Here is a 19,963-nt window from a genome sequence, read left to right on the forward strand (position 1 = left end):
GGCAAAATGGGCAGGCTCGTACGAGGTTGGCTGATATAAACATTAATCAACCGTGGCATCCTGTCAATGTGTCTCGAAAGTCTTGTGCATAATACTGGTCTGGTAATTCCATTTTGGAAGAGGACACCTGAGGATTTGTGTGCAAGGATGTTTATCATATACATAGCAGACACAAATTAGAAAGTACCTGAATGCCCAGCAAGAAAAAGTATAAAATAATGAATCTCTCTCTCTCTCTCTCTCTCTCTCACACACACACACACACACACACACACAATCACACAGAAAGACTATGAGCTTAATTTTGTTTTTAAGTATAATATTTATGTCTTTTCTCTCTTGCTCCCTCTTTATATATACATCCAGAGAACAAAGGGCTGGTAAGAAATGTACCGAAAGATATTTATTTTGGGATGGTAGGATTTTGGGCTGTATCTATTTCTTTAAAAAGTTTTTTTTCTAGGGACGCCTGAGTGGCTCAGTGGTTGAGCGTCTGCCTTTGGCTCAGGGTGTGATTCTGGGGTCCAGGATCGAGTCCCACATCGGACTACCCACAGGGAAGCTGCTTCTCCCTCTGCCTATGTCTCTGCCTCTCTCTGTGTGTCTCTCATGAATAAATAAAATCTTTTAAAAAAATCTTTTTTGTCTACAAAGAATGTGAATTGGTTTTATTATCAGAAAAAATTATTTAAAAAATATCCATGAAGTATTCTTGCCAAAAATAAATCTAACTGAGACTTGAGCCCTAACTCCCACTTGGCAAGAAAGAAAGAGAAACAAGTGAAATGACACCAGGAAGAAACGATTTGACAAATTCCAGAAGGTAGAACATCCTATGACCAATCATCTTCTCCAGGAGTCAACAGCATCAGGGACCAAAACATTCTGTATCAACAGAAGTGAAACAGACACAGCAACCAAATTCCATGCTCAAATCTGGACTGGGTGCTGACTTGGAAGGAGGTCTAAAGACATAGTAGGATCACTTGGGGAAAGTGAAACAGGGGTTGTGTTTTGATTTTTCCCTGGGCCAAACCACAGAGGTGCTGCCCAGTTGGCAACTCCCTGATCTGCAAGAGCCCCACCCCCAGAATCCTGTTGGACACTCAGAGAAGTCATCACAATGTGCTCCTAAAGCTAAGAGGAATTCCACACAACCCCAACACAGCACAGTCTCCTCCATCTTACATAAAGTGCCAATCAGAAAACTACCCAGGAGCGCCTGGGGGACTCAGCTGGCTGAGCATCTGCCTTCAGCTCAGGTCATGATCCCATGGTCTTGGACTCAAACCCCATATCGGGCTCCCCGCTCAATGGGGGGCTGCTTCTCTCTCTGCCTGCTGCTCCCCCCGCCTGTGTGTGCGTTCTCTCTTTCTGCCAAATAAATAAATAAAATCTTACCCAAAAAAAAGAAGAAAAAAGAAAACTCTCCAAAGTCAGTTCAGATAACTAAACTTTCAGTGGTAGATTCTTGACTTACTGCACAGTAATTTCTCCTGTGACTCCCATCCAGTGGAGAGGTAGGTAAGACACTGAAGATGGGCTGGAGGGAGACCAAGCAGATGCCCAGCACTGTCCCCCTCCAGCACTAGACACCCTGGTCCATCCTGAGCTCTGGGGGAAGGTGGGTTTTTTTTTTTTTTTCTACTTCTAAATAACAAAAGGTAAGAAACTCTTGGTCGAGAGCCCAGAATTTCTCAACAAATGGCTAATTTCGCCTGGGTAGGTTCTGTTATTTGGTTCAAAAGCTTCCATTTAAGGGTGGAGGAACGAAAATATCTAACTGCTAATAATTGTCCCTGAGGTTTATATAGCAGCCAACGATTTACAGAATTCTCTTACAGACATATCGCATTTAAAAGACTCCAAACCTCCCAAGTGGGCAGCTGTTCCTTCCGATCCCGGAGTGTGCTCTGCTGATGAGAATTTTTGCAAGCCTCTGTTTTCCTCTTTGGTGCCGGAGTGGGGCTGAGTGGGGGACCCACGAGTCTATGTGGAGGATGAAGTAGGGAATTGTTACCTCATTGTATAGATTTTATAAAACATAAGTATGCAAATGCATAATGGGAAATGTGTATTTATGTATAAAACATGCATTTACATACTTATAAAATATAAATTTAAAATACAGGAGATTGATGCTCGAGAGGTGCCAACTGCCAACTCCTGGCAAAATATCACCTAGCTAGCCCGCAGAGGCAGCAAAGCTCAACTCACTGCTTTTTGCTGCAAGGGAAGCACTGCCTCACAGCATCAAGGTCAAGAGCACCATATTTATGGGATTTGGGGGGTCTGGTTTAAGGTAGGTCTTCACTTCTGGGGAGCTGATTGGGATTGAACTGAGTTTTTGGTATAGAAGTTGAGGATTGGGAAACAGAGAAAGGAAGGTTTTGAATGAAGCTTAAAAGTAAACAGTCGTGGGGCGCCTGGTGACTCAGTCGTTGAGCGGCCAACTTTTGATTTCAGCTCGGGTCATGATCTTGGGGTGGTGAGATTGAGCCCTGTGTTGGGCTCTGTGCTCAGCAGGGAGCGTGCTTGAGATTTTCCCCCCCTCACTCTCCCCCTCCCCTGCTACCTGCACTCTTGTTCTCTCTCTCTCAAATAAATTAATTAAATAAATAAAAAGAATAGTGTTTGATAAGCCCAGCTGAGCTTCTGAGGAAGGGGCTATTTACTCTGGCAAAGGCTAGTAGAGTAATAAATACAATTTCAGACGAATGGATCTTCAGAAAATTCAAGGGGCAAATAATAAAATTATTTGTAACTTTATCTTCCTGAGCAGGAATTTCCTGCAGAAAGTGGCCAGTTAATCTTTATATACCCAGTCTTATTTTTTTAAAGAGATTTTATTTATTTATTCATGAGAGACACATACACAGAGACAGAGAGAGAGACAGAGAGAGGCAGAGACAGGCAGAGGGAGAAAGAAGCAGGCTCCATACAGGAAGCATTATGTAGGACTCAAATGGGGGACTTTAGGATCACGCCCTGAGCCAAACATAGATGCTCAACCACTGAGCCACCCAGGTGTCCCTATATACTCAGTCTTAGAACTTAATCCTAGTAAGCTGTGGCGCTGCAGGTGGCTTCATGCTCTAAGAGTAGTGACCTCCCCAAGGTCTGCTGGAAGTTGACCTAAGTCTTCAGATTCAGGCTGAGCTCACCTCACCCAGACTTTGCCAGGAAACCCCTCCAATTGAGTTCAAGCAGGCTCTGTATCAATGCCATCTCATGACTAGGGTGGCCCCATGATAGGTATTGGGGTGAGGGCACAGGGCAGAGTGGCAGGGGAGGTGGTTCCTGGCCCTGGAGTAGGTGAGCCCCAGGGATACTGTACTGGTTAAAGTAGCATCCCCCTAAAACTCAGGTCCACTCAGATCTTACTTGGAAATAAGGTCTTTGTGGATATAATTCATTAAAATGAGGTCATAGTGGATTAGGGTGGACCCTAAGTCCAATGACTAATGTCCTTCTAAGAGAGTCATGTGAAGACACACAGGGAAGAAGACCATGTGATGACAGGGACAGAGATCACAATGACCCATGTACAAGCCAAAGAATACCATGGATGGCTGGCAGCCACCAGAAGCTAGACAGAGGCAAGGAAGGACTTTTCCCCAGGACCATCAGAGGGAGTGTGGGACAACTTGATTTGGGATGTCCAGCCCAAAGAACTGGGAGAGAAGAAATTTCTGTTGTTTTGAGCTTCCTCCATCAGCCCCACTCTGCCATGTGCAGTGCACACCCTGTACTCACCACCTCTGAATGGGAGACTGATGCCCCGCAGTGGGCTGGGCAGCCTCCCTAGGGCTCTGAGGAGGTGGGGAACTCTGATGAGGGCTGAGGGTCGGTGTCCATGTCATAGTTTTTTCTGGTAGTCTGGCCACTTTGCCAACAATTAAGGAGGGACTTTAAAAAAAATGAAAAAAAAAATGGGGCACCTGGGTGGCTCAGCAGTTGAGTGTCTGTCTTCCTTTGGATGAGTCCCGCATCCGGCTCCCTGCGTGGAGCCTGCTTCTCCCCCTGCCTATGTCTCTGCCTCTCTCTGTGTGTCTCTCATGAATAAAGAAATAAAATCTTTAAAAAAAAATGATCCCAACGAATCAATTCTGGAAAAGCTTCAAACTGCAACACCACTCCCCACTGAGCTCCCCAATTCTCACCCCTACAGGGGACAGCCCGAGCCCCCGGTGTCAGGGCTGCACTGGAAAGTGCCAGAATGTGTGGGAAGGCAGCTCAGGGTCCTCCTCTCAGGGGGAAGGTGGGCATGGCCATGGTGACAGCCTTTCTGTGAGGACAGGATCGCTTAGAAATCTGGGTCACTTCAGAAGCCTCCCCACGGGAGCCGGCAGCTGTTCCAGAGGAGGCCTGCAGTGCACTCAGCCTGCCCGCCTGAAAATAGCTCAGCCCCTTTCCCACGAGAAATAGGCTTTGCAGTAACGCATTGGGCAAACCGTGACCTCCGGGAGCAGGGCAGTGACTCGCTGGCAATCCAGAGGCTGTGAGGTCCTGCCCTCCAGGGTGCCAGGATGAGGGAGAGCTAGGCTTTGACTGCTTGAGTTTCCCAGGTGGATCCCTTGGGACCCCTTTCTCTTTCCCACATCTTGCTGGTGAGATGAGGTTCAGGGAGGCTGATGTGCCCGTGGCCCAGGGCCCTGGAGAGGTCTTCCCACCACTGCATGTTCCTTCCTCTGGGGGCATGGTATGTTCTTACAGCCCCAGGGACAAGGGAGGAGTGGCAGGTGCAGGGAGGCAGTGGGAACCCCGGGCCAAAGCTTCAAGTGGATCCTTGGGCAGTGGAGGGAGGAGCCTGTTGACAACCCACCACAGCAGCAAGATGAAAATCCTGCAGGATTGGCGTGGGGGTGGTGAGGGGAGGGCACAGAACCTCAAACGTAGTCTTCTGACACTATCTCCAAAGATGTGATACGGAAGGATGGAAAAATACGAGCCATCCCCTCATAACTTTAGAGCTGTGGTTCACAAAACTGTCAGGAGGTGGAGGTTGGGGCAGGGGGAGGGGCTTAAAAGTCCTGGGCTGGGTCCCAACCATACTGACTCTTCCTCAGGCCGGGTGGGGCCTGCGACCGGGGTGTCAGAGCTCCCAAGGGGTTCTGAGAGCAACCACAGTGGTAGACCACTGTTTCAGAGGTCCGCAAGTCTTCAAAGTCCTGTGCTGGTGTTTCTCCTCCTTTGAAGACTTCTGCAGGACCTGAGGTTAGCATCAGAGCACACAGAGGCCCACCCAGGTCTGGGTGAGGAGAGCAGGTTCAAGGGGCACTGGGTGCGGGTGTTTTGGGTGTGCTTCAATTCAGGAATAATCTATGTGTCGCAGAACTAACCCTTTGAAGCTTACAGTTTTATGCCAGAAATGACAGTTGCCTATAGTCGTGTGACCATCAACCACAATCAAGATCTAGAAAGCTCTATCCCCAAGAAACAGTCTCAAGAGACAGTTTTGGTTGCAGTTCAGTGGCATGACCGGGGGTAGAGGTCCCAAAACCTCACGCCCCGCCCTGAATTCTCTGTCCCTCTGAAAGTTGTGTGTCTAAGGCACCTTTTTCTGGCCCAAGCAACTTTTCCTGATAGTTGGAAGTAATTATTCCCCAACAGCCCCGCTCTGCCTCGTTAGAGCTTCTGTTGAAAAAGCCAGGTTGCTAATGTCACTTTTCTTGCTTCTGAGTCCAATTTTCCGGACCCAGACAACACCCACGGTCGATACCTCCTACAATCGCCGGAGCCACTTCTGGCGGCAGAAACCCGTTCACCTGCTACCCAGAGCAATTACAAGTGTTTTCCTCACACAGCTCTTCCCGGCTCCTGAGGAAACATTTAATTGGCTTGGAGGTCACAGGATCCTCTTCCAATTAGGGTGCCATCACGCCAGCTGCCATCCGCACCGGGGACAGTCCAGACTGGGCTTCTCCGTAGGATACACAGCCGTCCACTCTGAGAAACAGCAATAGTTCTTTAGCAACCCTCCAGCTCCTTTCAAAAGGCAGACTGTAGGCTGTGTAGGCTGGAGCTCCTCTTTGCCTCCAGGTCAATTATGGGGGAATCGGGATGGAATGAGCAGAATAAGAATTTTCAACTCAGCCTCTTCCCCTTTTCCAGAGCAGCCACCGTAAAGAAAAACAGGGTTGCTGGGGCAGCAGAGGGCCTGGGAGAGCTTATCTTTCAGACTTAATGGAAGGAGCGCGGCCCACCCAGGGGCCCATCAGCAGCACAGTTTCCAGGCCTGGGAGGGGACCCAGTGACAGGCTAAGTGGCAGGAACATCATGAACAGAGAGCAGTATGTGCGTGGACGTTATATTTAACAAAATGTTCCCATTAGGGAGGACTTTTGAGAAAGTGGGGAGGGCTGGGATGGGGCTTCAGTCACAGGGGAATGTCAGCAAAATGCCCACTCCTCCGGAGCCTCCTCCAGAGAATGGCTCAGTGCTCTCCCAGGTCCTGGGATGACTTCAGTTGAGGCAAAGCCTCTCCCAGACAGACCAGTCTCGGTGTCTTCACGGGAGGGCCCAGTGGCTGGCAGTGCCTGTAGTGGAGAGGGCTCGTCTGGACCCCTGCTCTACCCTCAACACACTTGGCTTTGCGTTTTCTATTCTGGTTGGCTTTTTTTTTTTTTTTTATAACATTTTGTTTCTAAAGAAGTTTTAGGTTCATAGTAAAATGAAGGGGAAGGTACAGAGATTTCTCATTTGCACCCCACCCCCGTCTCCCCTCTACACACTGCATCCTTGTCAACATCCCCCACCGGAGTGCACCAGTTACCACTATAGTGACACATTGCCACCACCCCAAGTCCAGAGTTTCCAGTAAGGCTCACTCTTGGTGCTGTACTTACTGTGGGTTTGGACAAATGTGTGATGATATGCATCCATCATTACAGTATCATACAGAGAATTTTCACTGCCCTAAAAATCCCGTGCTCTGCCTACGCACCCTTCCTCCCCCAACCCAACCCCTGGCAGACAATCTTTATTGTCTCCATGGTTTTGCCTTTTGCTGAATGTCACGTCGTTGGACTCATACAGCATGCAGCCTTTTCAGATCGGCTTCTTTCGCTTAGTAAAATGCATCTACGTTTCCTCTGTGTCTTTTCATAGCTTGATAGCTCATGTTCTTTTAGCGGAATAAAATTCCATTGTCTAGATGGACCACAGTTTATTTATCCTTTCAGCTCCTGAAGGACATCTTGGTTGCTTTCAGATTTTAGCAATTACGAATAGAGCTGCTGTAAACATCTGTGTGCAGGTTTTTGCGGGGAACCAACATACTTGTTTTTCACTAGAGCAGGGAGGGGGAGTCCCCCTTCCCCTGCCCTGTCCCAGGCCCAGAGCTCCTGGGCATTGCAGTCACCCGCCCCCACCCACCCACACTCCCTACAGATGGAATCTGCGTGTGCTCTCATGAGGCCTGGGGCTGCTGAATTACCTCCTGATTCAGAGAATCCTTGAGTCAAAAGCAAATAATTCTCACTGAGATCATCATGCTGTTTGTCCACATCTACCAGGCAGACAAGCAGCGCCAAGGTGACAGCCAGGCCCTCTCCCCTGTCCCTCGAGTCTCTAAACCCCGACCCACCCAAACCTGCGTGCTGTACAACAGCTCAGATGACACCTTGTTCACAAAGCTGTCCCTGAGCACCCCACTAGGAAGCAATGTCTCTTTTCGCTGCTCACTTTTAAATAGCTTTCTGATTTTAGAACCACTTTAGATTCACAGGGAAGTTCAAAGATAGTAGTGAGAGCTCCCATATCCGTCACACCCAGTGTCCGCTATGTTAACATCTTATGTTACTGTGGCACGTTTGTCAAAACTAAGAGATTAAACTGGTACGCTAAACCTCACTCCTTACTCTACTTTCATTAGTTTTCCCCTAATGTCCTTTTTCTGTCCCAGGACCTCCTCCAAGATGCCACATTATATTCAGGTGTCATTTCTCCATAGGCTCCTCTGATCCACGACAGTTCCTCAGTCTTTCCTTTTTTTGCTGATCTCGACAGTTTGGAAGATTACTGGTCAGGTGTTCTAAAGAGAGCCCCTTGGTTTGGGATTGTCAGATGTCTTTTTCCTCATGCTCAGATTGGAGCTATAGGTTTCTGGGAGAAAGGGCCCGGGGGTGAAGTGCCCCCCATCCTCATCATTACACCTCGCTCTTTGTTCTTGATTGCTACATTTTCCTGGCCTCTCTTCCTTCCTCCAGCCTGGCCCCGTCCGTCCTCCTCAGAGCACATCACCAGAAGTATCCACGTTCTTAGGCACCTCATGACCATAAGATACCTGAGTGGATGCCACGTGCCAGGCACTGTCCTCCACCTGAGGTCCTTAAGATGCCACTGGAGAATAGTAATAACAATATCAAAGCCCTTTTCCTGGGTCCTTGGGTCCTGGAAGAGGAAGGACAATCAGGAACCTGGATGGTCTTCCGTGATTGGGTGGACACTGCTTCCCTCCTTCTGCTGGTGGGTGTTCTCTGCCTAGATGGTGTGTGTGCCCCCCCGCCCCAGGTGTGCTCTGCCTTAACTTGGTCTCTTTGGTTACCGAGGATGCTGTCAGAGAGGGACAGCTGAGCTTCTGATCCAGAGATAAGTAACAGCATCCCCCACCCCACTGCAAGCATGGGGTTCATTTAGCAGCTGTGTTTGAGTGACGTGCATCGCTCTTCACTGAGTGCAGATGTGGGTCAGGAGGCAGTGGGGTGGGACTGGATAAATCCCTTTAGTGCCCTGGGTAAGAATAGACATCTGTCCTGCCTCCCCCCTATATGTAATTCCAAATAAAAATCATAAAGCACAAAATTCGCATGCATGTTGAAATTATAATAACTTCTTACTTATCTGGTTGCCATTGTTCTGCACAGGTTCGTTGATAGCAAATTTTCCTCCTTCCTTCAGCTCGGTCTCCACACCGTGAAGCCAGGCTCAGGTGGGAGGTCCCTCACTGCCTTCCCAGCACTTCTCCTCTGGTGTCCCCAAGGTCAGGAAGCCGTCATTCTCCTCTGGCTCATCCATCAGGCCCACAGAGCCTCTTCGACCATTGAGACCAGTTGTTTTGCAAGCCTCACTCTTGTGAAGATCTTGGATGCTTTCCCTCCTGAGAGTAGAACAGTGTGCAACCCCTCCCACTGCCCACAGCCGGGAGTTCCTTAGCTGCAAATGGCTCAAATCCTTCAGAAGAGGCATGACCAAGAAGCCCTAAAGATGGCACAGCCCATCAAAGAGACCACAGGGCATTCAGAACCAGCCAGATGCCCACGGACCAGCCGGCAGCATCACTTACCTCCCATGGTGTGTCTGGCCTCAACTTCTCCTTCATTCATGCCCTCAGTCACGGCGTTCGGGAGCCCCTTCTGCTGGTTCCCAAGAGCCCTCTGAGTGCATCTCTTCCCAGTTCTATTCAGTGACATCATGTCCATAGTGTGGCCATGCTGGGAGTGATTACATCAGAGCAATTGGCAAGCACGACCACCCAGGGCTCCTCTCCCCAGAGCTGGTGGCTAACCATATTCCTGCCTTGAGGGCAGGTTTCCCACCGTGAATGGTTAGCACCATGGCTGCCCCCCAAAAAACAGATCAGTGGAGGCTCTCCTGTCCTCAAATGCTCCACAGAAGGTCCCTTCTTTCTACAGATCTACTAACTCCATAGTCAACCCTCCAGTGTCTGTCCTAGCTACGTGCCTTTTGGCCAGTCTCTAGGCTTCTTTGGCCTTCTGGTCCCTCATCCATGAAGCAGGGACAGTACTATGTATCCCTTAGACAAATGGCATCCAACTGGGCTTTGGCATGGCCCTGTGGCACTGTAATACATGGACCCATGGACCACGTGGAGCCTCTCGGCGATGGAGAGCAAAGATCTTCCTCTTCCTCACCACCCATTCCTCATGTGGGGCTCTACCCTATGGATGCTGGGTGTAACTCTGGCAGCAGCTCAACGAGGGAGTGACAGTGGGAGTGGCCTGCCCTGCGAGCGGGCAACAAGAGAGTATGTTGTCTGTAGAGAATTAAAAAAACAAAAATACACTGAGAGTGACTGAAATTTAGTCTGCTTTGTTATTGGCACCCTGTGCCAATAATTCTAAGGAATGTCAATGATAAAATACTCACCTTGGGACACCTGGGTGGCTCAGTGGTTGAGCATCTGCCTTTGGCTCAGGATGTAATCCCGGAGTCCCAGGATCGAGTCCCACATCGGGCTTCCAGCATGAAGCCTGCTCCTCCCTCTGCCTGTGTCTCTGCCTCTCTCTCTGTCTTTCATGAATAAATAAATTAAATATTTAAAAAATAAAAATAAAAATAAAATAAAATGCTCACCTTCTGTCAGATGCGGGGAACACTCCACTGCCCCTTCCCACTGGTGGGCCTCAGCTGCCAACTGTGGGCATTCAACAGCTACGGGAGGGACCGGTTACAGTGAAGCTTTGGACACTCACAGTCATGGCCCTTCGGGTGTCTCCTTGCCCTCCACAAACACCTGCTCTCTGGTGTTCCAGGAAGATCCTTAGCATTTTCCTGCCTTGGAATCTGTGATAGATTTCTGTATTTTGCAGCTTGTCCCATCAAGTCATGGGGGCAATTTCTCCCTAAATCCGGGCTGGACCATGACTTGATTTGGCGAACAGAATGCAGCAGGAGTGAGGATATGCAAGTTGCAAGTCTAAGCCTCAAAAGTTCTGGCAGGCTTCTGCTCTTCCCCCTGGAACCCTGGTGCCGCCATATGCAGAAGCCCAGGCTAGCCTGTGGGGTGAAGAGGGTACTGGCTCTGTCACCCATATCACCCCAGCCCAGCCAGCTGACACCAGGGGTACGAGTGAGGCCACCCTAGACCAGCCAGTCCCCCAGCTGACTGCAGACCCATGAGCAAGCCAGCCTGAGAGACCAACCATACCTGATCCAGATGCGTAGAAACATTCAGCTGATCAGTGGGCTCAGACACCATAGTTAACATTGGTGTTTGAAGCTAATCACTGGAGTGGTTTTTTACTCAGCAAAAGTTGACAGAGACTGTGTCTCTGCTCTTGCTGGTCTCTTCCATCGCTTTCTCCATGTCTGCATTATGAAATCTACCTCTCTTTCAAAACACTTCTTTCATACAAACTTCCTGGATTTCTCAGATTGGAATTCGTCTCTTCTTCCCATGGCTCTTGTTTCTTCTGTTTCTCTGGTTTTTGCAATTTCCTTTGCCTTAGATGTATCTGTACACTAGCCCTTGGTGAGGAGGAATACTGGGTCTTGCTCATCACTATAACCTCTCAACTACCCAAGATGCAATAACCTTGAGAGTCCTAAACTCAAGTGAGTAGAGAGGTCACTCGCAGAGCTGGCCAGTCTCGCAGTTCTCTGCCCACTGCCAGAGACTCTGATACATGAGTTCTGGAGCGGGGCCCAGAATCTGTATGCTTAACTAACACCCCAGGGAATTTTACACACTACACAGGTAGTGTGTAGACCACACTTAGACCAATCGTGCAGCATGGAAATGTCCATGAACTAAACACAGGGAGACTTTTAGACACTGGGGGGCCAAGTAACTTGCCCAAGTTCACAGGGATGGAGAATGGTAAAGCCAGGATTCAGACCTAGGGCCAGAAAAATGTGCACATACTCTGTATATATTCTCTGGGAAGGAGAACACATCATGCAGGCCACTTGTACAGCTTCAAACTCTGAGGTGATGACAGCCATTATGGGCTTTATTCTTATAAAAAAGGTAAATGATTTCAGGAAAACACGTGCATGCACTCACACACACACACACACACACACACACACACACACCTTTAAACAGCAATGTCTTGGAGAATCTGTGCCAGCCGACAGCCCTCCTACCCAATCATACTTCTATGCTACACACGATGAAGATGTTGGACTAACTTGCCAGATGTTGCCAGCATCAGCCCGGATGAAGAATTGCCTTCTGCCCAAACACTGAGAAAAATGAAGAGCTCAGGTTCAGAGTCTGCCTTCCCTCTCCCCAGGTCCCCAGCAACATGTTTTGGATGAGGTCTCAGAAGGAGCCAGGTATGGAAATAAGGGAAGACCACCCAAATGAGAACAAGCGAAGGGTATTTATCCAGAGTTTTCTGTAGCAATGGAGCCAGCCACTATCACTTGCCTTTGGCAGAGACTCACAGGCAGGTAAAGGAGCGGGAAGCTTTCTAGTGAGAAGGAGAAGGATCCAGGTGTGCCCCAGTTGGAGGTGTGGACGTGGAGGAGCTGGAGGCAGGATAACTAGACATGGGGGCATCCTATGTGATTGGTGAGGGGAGCATGTTTGGCCTTCTCTCATTGGTCCTAAATTGGAAGGGGAACACACTTTTGGGAAGCCAGCAGTTATATCCAGCCATTGATTACATCCTAGTCATTTAGTGCCAATTGTTATAGGAGTTGTGGGCTTGTTTGCTGAACTAGTGGCTGCACATTGCGGGTCAGAATTCTATTTTTATGTATGTTCTGGTCATAACTGTTTACATATTTAATGTCATACAGAATTCAAATCCCAGCATATTTCTCCTAGTCATTCAGCCCTGTCCTTACTTCCCTCGGAACAATCCAATGTCACAGTTTCCACAATGTGTGAAATATACCTACCCCCAAACCCCCAGGCTCTCAGTAGCCAGAAGACACAGTTCAGCGGAACTCCAACAAAACTGTCGCCTCTTTGGGGACTCCAGAATAGAACTCTGCTTCTATTCATGTCCCCATCCATCATCTGAAATGTCTGCAGAGGAAAATCCACCTTCTGAGTCACCTAGAACCCCCGTCACCCTCCCACTCCATCCTCATTTCCTCCAACACTGATCAGATATAGTCAATGACCTTTACATTTTCACTCACGGGCCTCTGAGGAGGATAATTTTGCATAAAGGACCTCTTGACACCACCAATTGTAAAATAAACAGATTTCCAAGAGATATTCCACCCTCCGGCTCCTTTTCATGGGCAATCCTCCATGCTGTTCATGCAAGGAGGCTGAGAGTCATCCTTAAGACTCCCTGCTTACCTCCCACGCTCGGTGCAGACTTTCCCCCAAATCCTTTCAATTCAATCTCCAGAATCTTTCTCAGTTCTGTCCAATTCCCAACTCTCTCATCCCTGCTGCCTCCACCCCAACCCCAGCCTGCAGCACCCCCCTACCGGGCTTTGCAAAAGCTCCCTATGAGGCTCCTAGAGTAATTTAAATGAACCCAAGCTACCAAACTCTGTTTGAAAAAAATTATAAAGGCATATATTTTTCTTACAAAGAGATAAGACGGGGATGATCAATGTTCTCCTCAGGGCTTAAGAAAGTACCCTTGTAAGTACTCATTTTTGGGAAGTAAAGATGCCATTTTATTTTTGTTTTGTTTTTGTTTTCTTTATAATTAACATACAATGATATATTCATTTCAGGTGTACAACATAGTGTTTTGACAATTCTATACATTACACAATGCTCATCCTGAGAAGGATACTATTTTAAATCTTATTACCAGGGCAATCAGTTAGAACCAGAGATATTTTAGAGGTCATAGGTCATAGTTAGAGCTGCAGCACAACCATCTCCAAATCTAGACATCTTAGAGAAGACCTTGTCAGATACAGCTTCTGCAAAGATTGTATTAAGAAGTAGAGTAGTATCCACTTTTCTGTAGCGGCAAGGAAGGAGATGACAATTTTTTTAATCGTGATAAGAATTTTTTCACCAGCAGTTAGAAGGACCTGTAGTTTCCAGATCAAGCTCTAGAGCGTGATTAGTAAACATCAGAAGAGTTTGCCTAAGCAACTCAAAACTTGTGGGAAAAATAAAAGAGAGATCACAACCAACACTGAAGAAATACAAACAATTATAAGAACATATTAAGAGCAACTATATGCCAACAATTAGGCAATCTGGAAGAAATGGATACATTCCTAGAAACATATAAACTACCAAAACTGAAACAGGAATATATAGAAAACCTGAACAGACCAATAGCCAGAAAAGAAATTGAAGCAGTAATCAAAAATCTCCCAACAAACAAGAGTCCAGGGCCAGATGGTTTCCCAGGGGAGTTCTACCAAACATTTAAAAGAGTGAATACCTATTCTTCTGAAGCTGTTTCAAAAAATAGAAATGGAAGGAAAACTTCCAAACTCATTCTAAGAGGCCAGCATTACATTGATCCCAAAACCAGACAAAGACTCCATAAAAAAGTAGAATTACGGACCAATATCCCTGATGAACATAGATGCAAAAAATTCTCACCACGATACTAGCCAATAGTATCCAACAGGACATTAAAGTATTATTCACCATGACCAAGTGGGATTTATTCTTGGTCTGCAAGGGTGGTTCAACAATCACCAATCAGTGTGATACATCACATTAATAAAAGAAAGGACAAGAACCATATGATCCTCTCAGTTGATGCAGAAAAAGCATTTGGCAAAGTACAACATTTTTTCTTGATTAAAACTCTCTGTAGTAGGGATTGAGAGAATATATCATAAAAGGCATATACCAAAAGGCCACAGTGAATATCATTCTTAATGAGGAAAAACTGAGAGCCTTTGCCCTCAGGTCAGAAACACAACAAGGATGTCCACTCTCACCACTGTCATTCAACATAGTACTGGAAGTCCTAGCCTCAGCAATCAGACAACGAAGAGAAATAAAAGGCATCCAAATCAGCAAAGAAAAAGTCAAACTCTCACTCTTCACAGATGATGTGATACTCTAAGTGGAAAACCCAAAAGACTCCACCCCAAAATTGCTAGAACTCATACAGGAATTCAGCAAAGTGGCAGGATATAAGATCAATGCACAGAAATCAGTTGCATTTCTATACACTAACAATGAGACAGAAGAAAGGGAAATTAAGGAATTGATCCCACTTACAATTGCATCAAAAGCCATAAGATATCTGGGAATAAACCTAACCAAACAGGTAAAGATCTGTACTCTGAAAGCTATAAAACACTTATGAGGGGGATCCCTGGGTAGCTCAGAGGTTTAGCGCCTGCCTTCGGCCCAGGGCATGATCCTGGAGTCCCGGGATCGAGTCCCGCACTGGGCTCCCTACATGAAGCCTGCTTCTCCCTCTGCCTGTGTCTCTGCCTCTCTCTGTGTGTCTCCCATGAATAAGTAAATAAAATCCTTAAAACAAAACAAAACATAGATGCGATAATCAAAAAGACGTACCTTTAAAAAAAAAGGAAAGAAAACACGAAAGAAATTGAGGAAGACACAAAGAAATGGATAAACATTCCATGCTCATGGACTGGAAGAACAAATATTGTTAAAATGTCTATGCTCCCTAAAGCAATCTACACATTCAGTGCAATTCCTATCAAAATACCATCAACTTTTTTCTCAGAGCTGGAACAAATAATCTTAAGATTTCTATGGAACCAGAAAAGACCCTGAGTAGCCAGAGGAATGTTGAAAAAGAAAACCAAAGCTGGTGGCATCACAATGCCAGACTTCAAGCTGTATTACAAAGTTGTAATCATCAAGGCAGTATGGTACGGGCACAAAAACAGACACATAGATCAATAGAACAGAGAACCCAGAAATGGACCCTCAACTCTATGGTCCACTGATCTTCGATAAAGCAGGAAAGAATATCCTGCTGGAAATAAGACAGTCTCTTCAATAAACAGTGTTGGGAAAATTGGACAGCTACATGCAAAAGAATGAAATTGGGCCACCTCCTTAACCATAAACAAAAATAAATTCAAAATGGATAAAAGACCTAAATGTGAGGCAGAAATCAAAATCCTAGAGGAGAACACAGGCAGCAACCTCTTTGACCTCGGCCACAGCAACTTCTTGCTAGACAGGTCTCCAAAGGCAAGAGAAACAAAAGAAAAATGAACCATTGGAATTTCATCAAGATAAAATGTTTCTGCACAGCAAAGGAAACAGTTTCTCCCAAACTACGGAATGGGAGAAAATATTTGCAAATGTCTTATCTGATAAAGGGCTAGTATCCAAGATCTATAAAGAACTTATCAAATTCAACGCCCAAAAAACAAATAATCCAGTCAAGAAATGGGCAGAAGACACGAATAGGGCAGCCCCGGTGGTGCAGTGGTTTAGCACCGCCTGCAGCCCGGAGTGTGATCCTGGAGACCTGGGATCAAGTCCCACGTCGGGCTCCCTGCATGGAGCCTGCTTCTCCCTCTGCCTGTGTCTCTGCCTCTCTCTCTCTGTCTCTCATGAATAAATAAATAAAATCTTAAAAAAGAAAAAGACACGAATAGACATTTCTGCAAAGAAGACATACAAATGACCAATGACACATGAAAAATGCTCAACGTCATGCAGCATCAGGGAAATACAAATCAAAACTACAATAAGCTACTACCTCACACCAGTCAGAATGGCTAAAATTAACAAGTCAGGGAACAAATGTTGGCAAGAATGTGGAGAAAGGGGAGCCCTTTTACACTGCTGGCCGGAATGCAAGCTGGTACAGCCACTCTGGAAAAACAGTATAGAGGTTCCAAAAAGTTAAGAATAGAGCTACCCTATGACCCTGAAATTGCACTACTAGGTATTTACCCAAATGATACAAACATAGTATTTCACCCCAACGTTTATAACAGCAATGTCCACACTAGCCAAACTATGGAAAAAGCCCAGATGTTCCCTGATAGATGAATGGATAAAAAATATGTGTATATATATACACAATGGAATATGATTTAGCCATCAAAAAAAGTGAAATCATGCCATTTGCAATGATGTGGATAGAACTAGAAGGTATTATACTAAAGCAAAATAACTCAATCAGAGAAAGAGTTAACATATGATCTCACTCATATGTGGGATTTAAGAAACAAAATAGGATCACAGGGGAAGAGAGGGAAAAATAAAATAAGATGAAATCAGAGAGGGAAACAAACCATAAGAGACTCTTAACTCTAGGAAACAAACTGAGGGTTGCTGGAGGGGAGGTTGCTGGGGGATGGGGTAACTGGGTGATGAGCGTTAAGTAGGGCACATGATGTAATGAGCACTGGGTGTTATATGCAACTGATGAATCACTGAACTCTACCTCTGAAACTATTAATACACTATATATTAATTAATTGAATTTAAATAAAATACAATTTAAAAAAATATGTGGGGGAAACAAATAGCAGAAAGAGAGCGCTGACAATGGGATGCAGTGCAGGTGTGAAGTGTTGCCTCTGCACTCTGATTCCCCTCCTCCCCCTTCAGCTCAGCTCCCCACTCAGCAGCTGGGGTGGGGGGAACCTGTGAACTCCCCCACCCCACCCTTGCTCTGTGTTCCTCCTCTGCTTGAATACATCACTTACTTGTGGGACCTACTGCTTGTTAAGCAAAGACTGCCCTGGTGAGAATGATGAGGTTCTGTATGTCCCTTCCTCCCTGTCCCTACCCCACCAGTTGGCTTTTCTGTCCTTGTCCCTGGACATGCCAGCCTCCTGGTATTCCTTCACCACTTGGAGGAGACCCACCTGCCAATCAGGAGCATTTGCTTTAGACTTATGATGAATGAAAAATTAGTTTCTACTATATTTGAGCCTGTATCCCATTGTTAGGATTGTTCCAACAGCTAACATGACCTTAAGTGACCAGCTAGGATATTCAATCAACAGCTCTCAGAGTCTCTTTTCTGGTTTTTAAGATAAGGATTATATTACCCACCTTCTGGGGTTGTTAGAGGATGGTACGAAACTCCCAGCATGGGGCTAACTCAATGACAATGGAGCTAAGTCACAAGAAGACAATGCTTCTGGAACTGTCAAGAGATTCAAAACCACATTTCCGGCTGAGAGAGGAAGAGAGAAACATAGTTGCCTCTGATAATAAAGATCTCTCAAAAATAATGGGTTGTGATTGCATCAGAGCCAAGTAGAAAAATTGAAAGAAAAAGAAAAATATAGTGGTTGAGTGTCAGGCTTTGAAGTTGGGCAGAGCTAAATCTGAGTTCCGGCTTTACCACTTAACAAAGCTGTGTGTCTTTGACCAGTCTTTAACTTCTTTGAGCTCCAATTTCCTCATGAAGATACCAACCAACTAACCCTATGGGGAGGGAATCCAAGGGTATTAACAAGGACTCTTGCCTGCAGGCAACAGAAACTGTTCTAGCTAAGGAATTTATTAAGGAGACTATAAAACCTACAGAACTAGGGTGATGGGTGAGGAAACCGGCTCTGAGCCGAGCTTCCATAAAACCACCAAAAGGTCTACCAAAAGGGCTCTTCCTTTGCCAGATCACGAACCCAAGGGATGACTCAAGGGTCATGCCTCCTCTAGCCCAGCCTGGACACCTTGTGCCCTGCCTCTCTTTTCAAGAGCAGATTGAAGTCTTACACAAGATCATCCAGTGCAAGGGACCTACAGCACATCTGGGAACTAGCTGTTACGGGATCTGAAAAATGCCTCACTTTCCAGTCTTCCCAGTATAAGAAGTTACTTTAGAAAGAGGTCAGAAACAGTGCTGACTGAGCCAATACCTCTATGGAAAACATTTAGTGCAGTCTCTAGCACATAGAAGCGGCTTGATATATTGTAACTAGAGGTAGCAGAGCTTAGTTGTTAAAGGTCTAAACTCTGCAGCCACACAGTCTGGGTTCAAATCCCTTCTCCACCAATATTACTGTGTCCATCTACTTCGCCTCTCTATGTTTCAGCTTATGTGGTTAGGCTAATGACAGTAAGTCATATAACTTGTAGGCTTGCCGTGAATATCAGACGACTTAATAAGTACCTAGAAGTATCTGGTTCGTGGAAGCTCAATTAACATGAGCTGCTACCACTCTTTGTCCTGGTCTCCATGATTCCAAAGAGGAATTGCATTTACTAGAGGTCTCAGTGATGCCATGTGGGCATCCAAACTTTCCAGACTCTGCAGGCCAACCTCATCTCTCATTTCGACATCTCATTCCTTCCCCCAAATGCTACTGAGTCAAAGAGCCTGATGATAATAAATAGTAACAGCTAGTGCATCTATTAATTGCTTTGTTTGTTGCATTGCATTAGTTATCACAACAACATCACTTTGGAGATTTATATTGTCATCTCTAGTTTACAGGTTAGGAAACCGAGATTCGAGGATGTTAAGTGAATTGCCAGCTAACACTATGTTAGTGTCAGATTTACCGATGAAAGCCAGGTCCCCACTCAGGGTTGTAGTGTAGTAACCTACCTTCCTTTTTTGCTTTCCTAGTTCAAGTGCAACAGAGCTATGCTCACCTTGTGGTTCAGTTCTGATCTCCTTTGATTCTTAGAATACAGCAGTAAATAAGAAAGGGTCCTTGCCTTTGAGGAGCCGGCAGTCAATCATGGAGACCTAGTAAAGACACAGTTAAAACACAATCACAATGGGGAGTGTGAACAAGGCACAGATATAGGACCAAAAAACAAAAAAACAAAAAAACAAAAAAAAGAGAGCCTTAGGTTAACTAGGGCTTCAGACAACAGCTTCAGGGAGGAGGTGAAGGCTGAAGGGGGGTTACAAATGCTAAAGTTGGGGCAGAAAGTAGAACAGGAGGGGTGCCTGGGTGGTTCAGTCAGTTAAGCAGCTGCCTTCAGCTCAGGTCATGATTCCAGGGTCCTGGGATTGAGCCCTAGGTCGGGCTCCTGGCTCAGCAGGGAGTCTGTTTCTCCCTCTCCCTCTGCCAATCCCCCCTCCCTGCTCATGCTCTCTCTCTTTCTCTCTCCAGTAAATAAATAACCTTTTAAAAAATTAAAAATAAAAAAAGCAGGGGAAGACATACCACACACAGAGAGCAGTACGTGCAAAGGCACTAGGGCATAAAAGCAGCACAGGGTGTCCAGGCAATGACAAGGAGAGCTATGCTTTGGAGGTAAAAGCTGTGATGTGAGGTACAGCAGAAAATATGATTAGAAAGGATTGTGAGGAGCCTTGAAAAGCTGCATTAGAGCAATGAGGAGGCAGGGAAGAGTACAGGGTTTTAAGTAGCTGAAGTACAAGGTATGACTTGCATTTTAGAACAATTC

General features: G+C 46.2%; 1 long non-coding RNA gene across 1 annotated transcript; it reads right to left on the minus strand.

Moving 5' to 3' along the window:
• Positions 1–359: 359 nt before the first annotated feature.
• On the minus strand, positions 360–12,671 carry LOC112666813 (uncharacterized). The gene is made up of 3 exons (XR_004807576.2): positions 10,111–12,671; positions 8,841–9,997; positions 360–8,394 (listed from the first exon to the last, which is right to left on the minus strand). It is a non-coding gene; the product is annotated as an uncharacterized LOC112666813 (long non-coding RNA).
• Positions 12,672–19,963: the final 7,292 nt, after the last annotated feature.

This window comes from Canis lupus, chromosome 20, assembly GCF_003254725.2.
Source record: "Canis lupus dingo isolate Sandy chromosome 20, ASM325472v2, whole genome shotgun sequence".
Taxonomy (NCBI): Eukaryota; Metazoa; Chordata; class Mammalia; order Carnivora; family Canidae; genus Canis; species Canis lupus.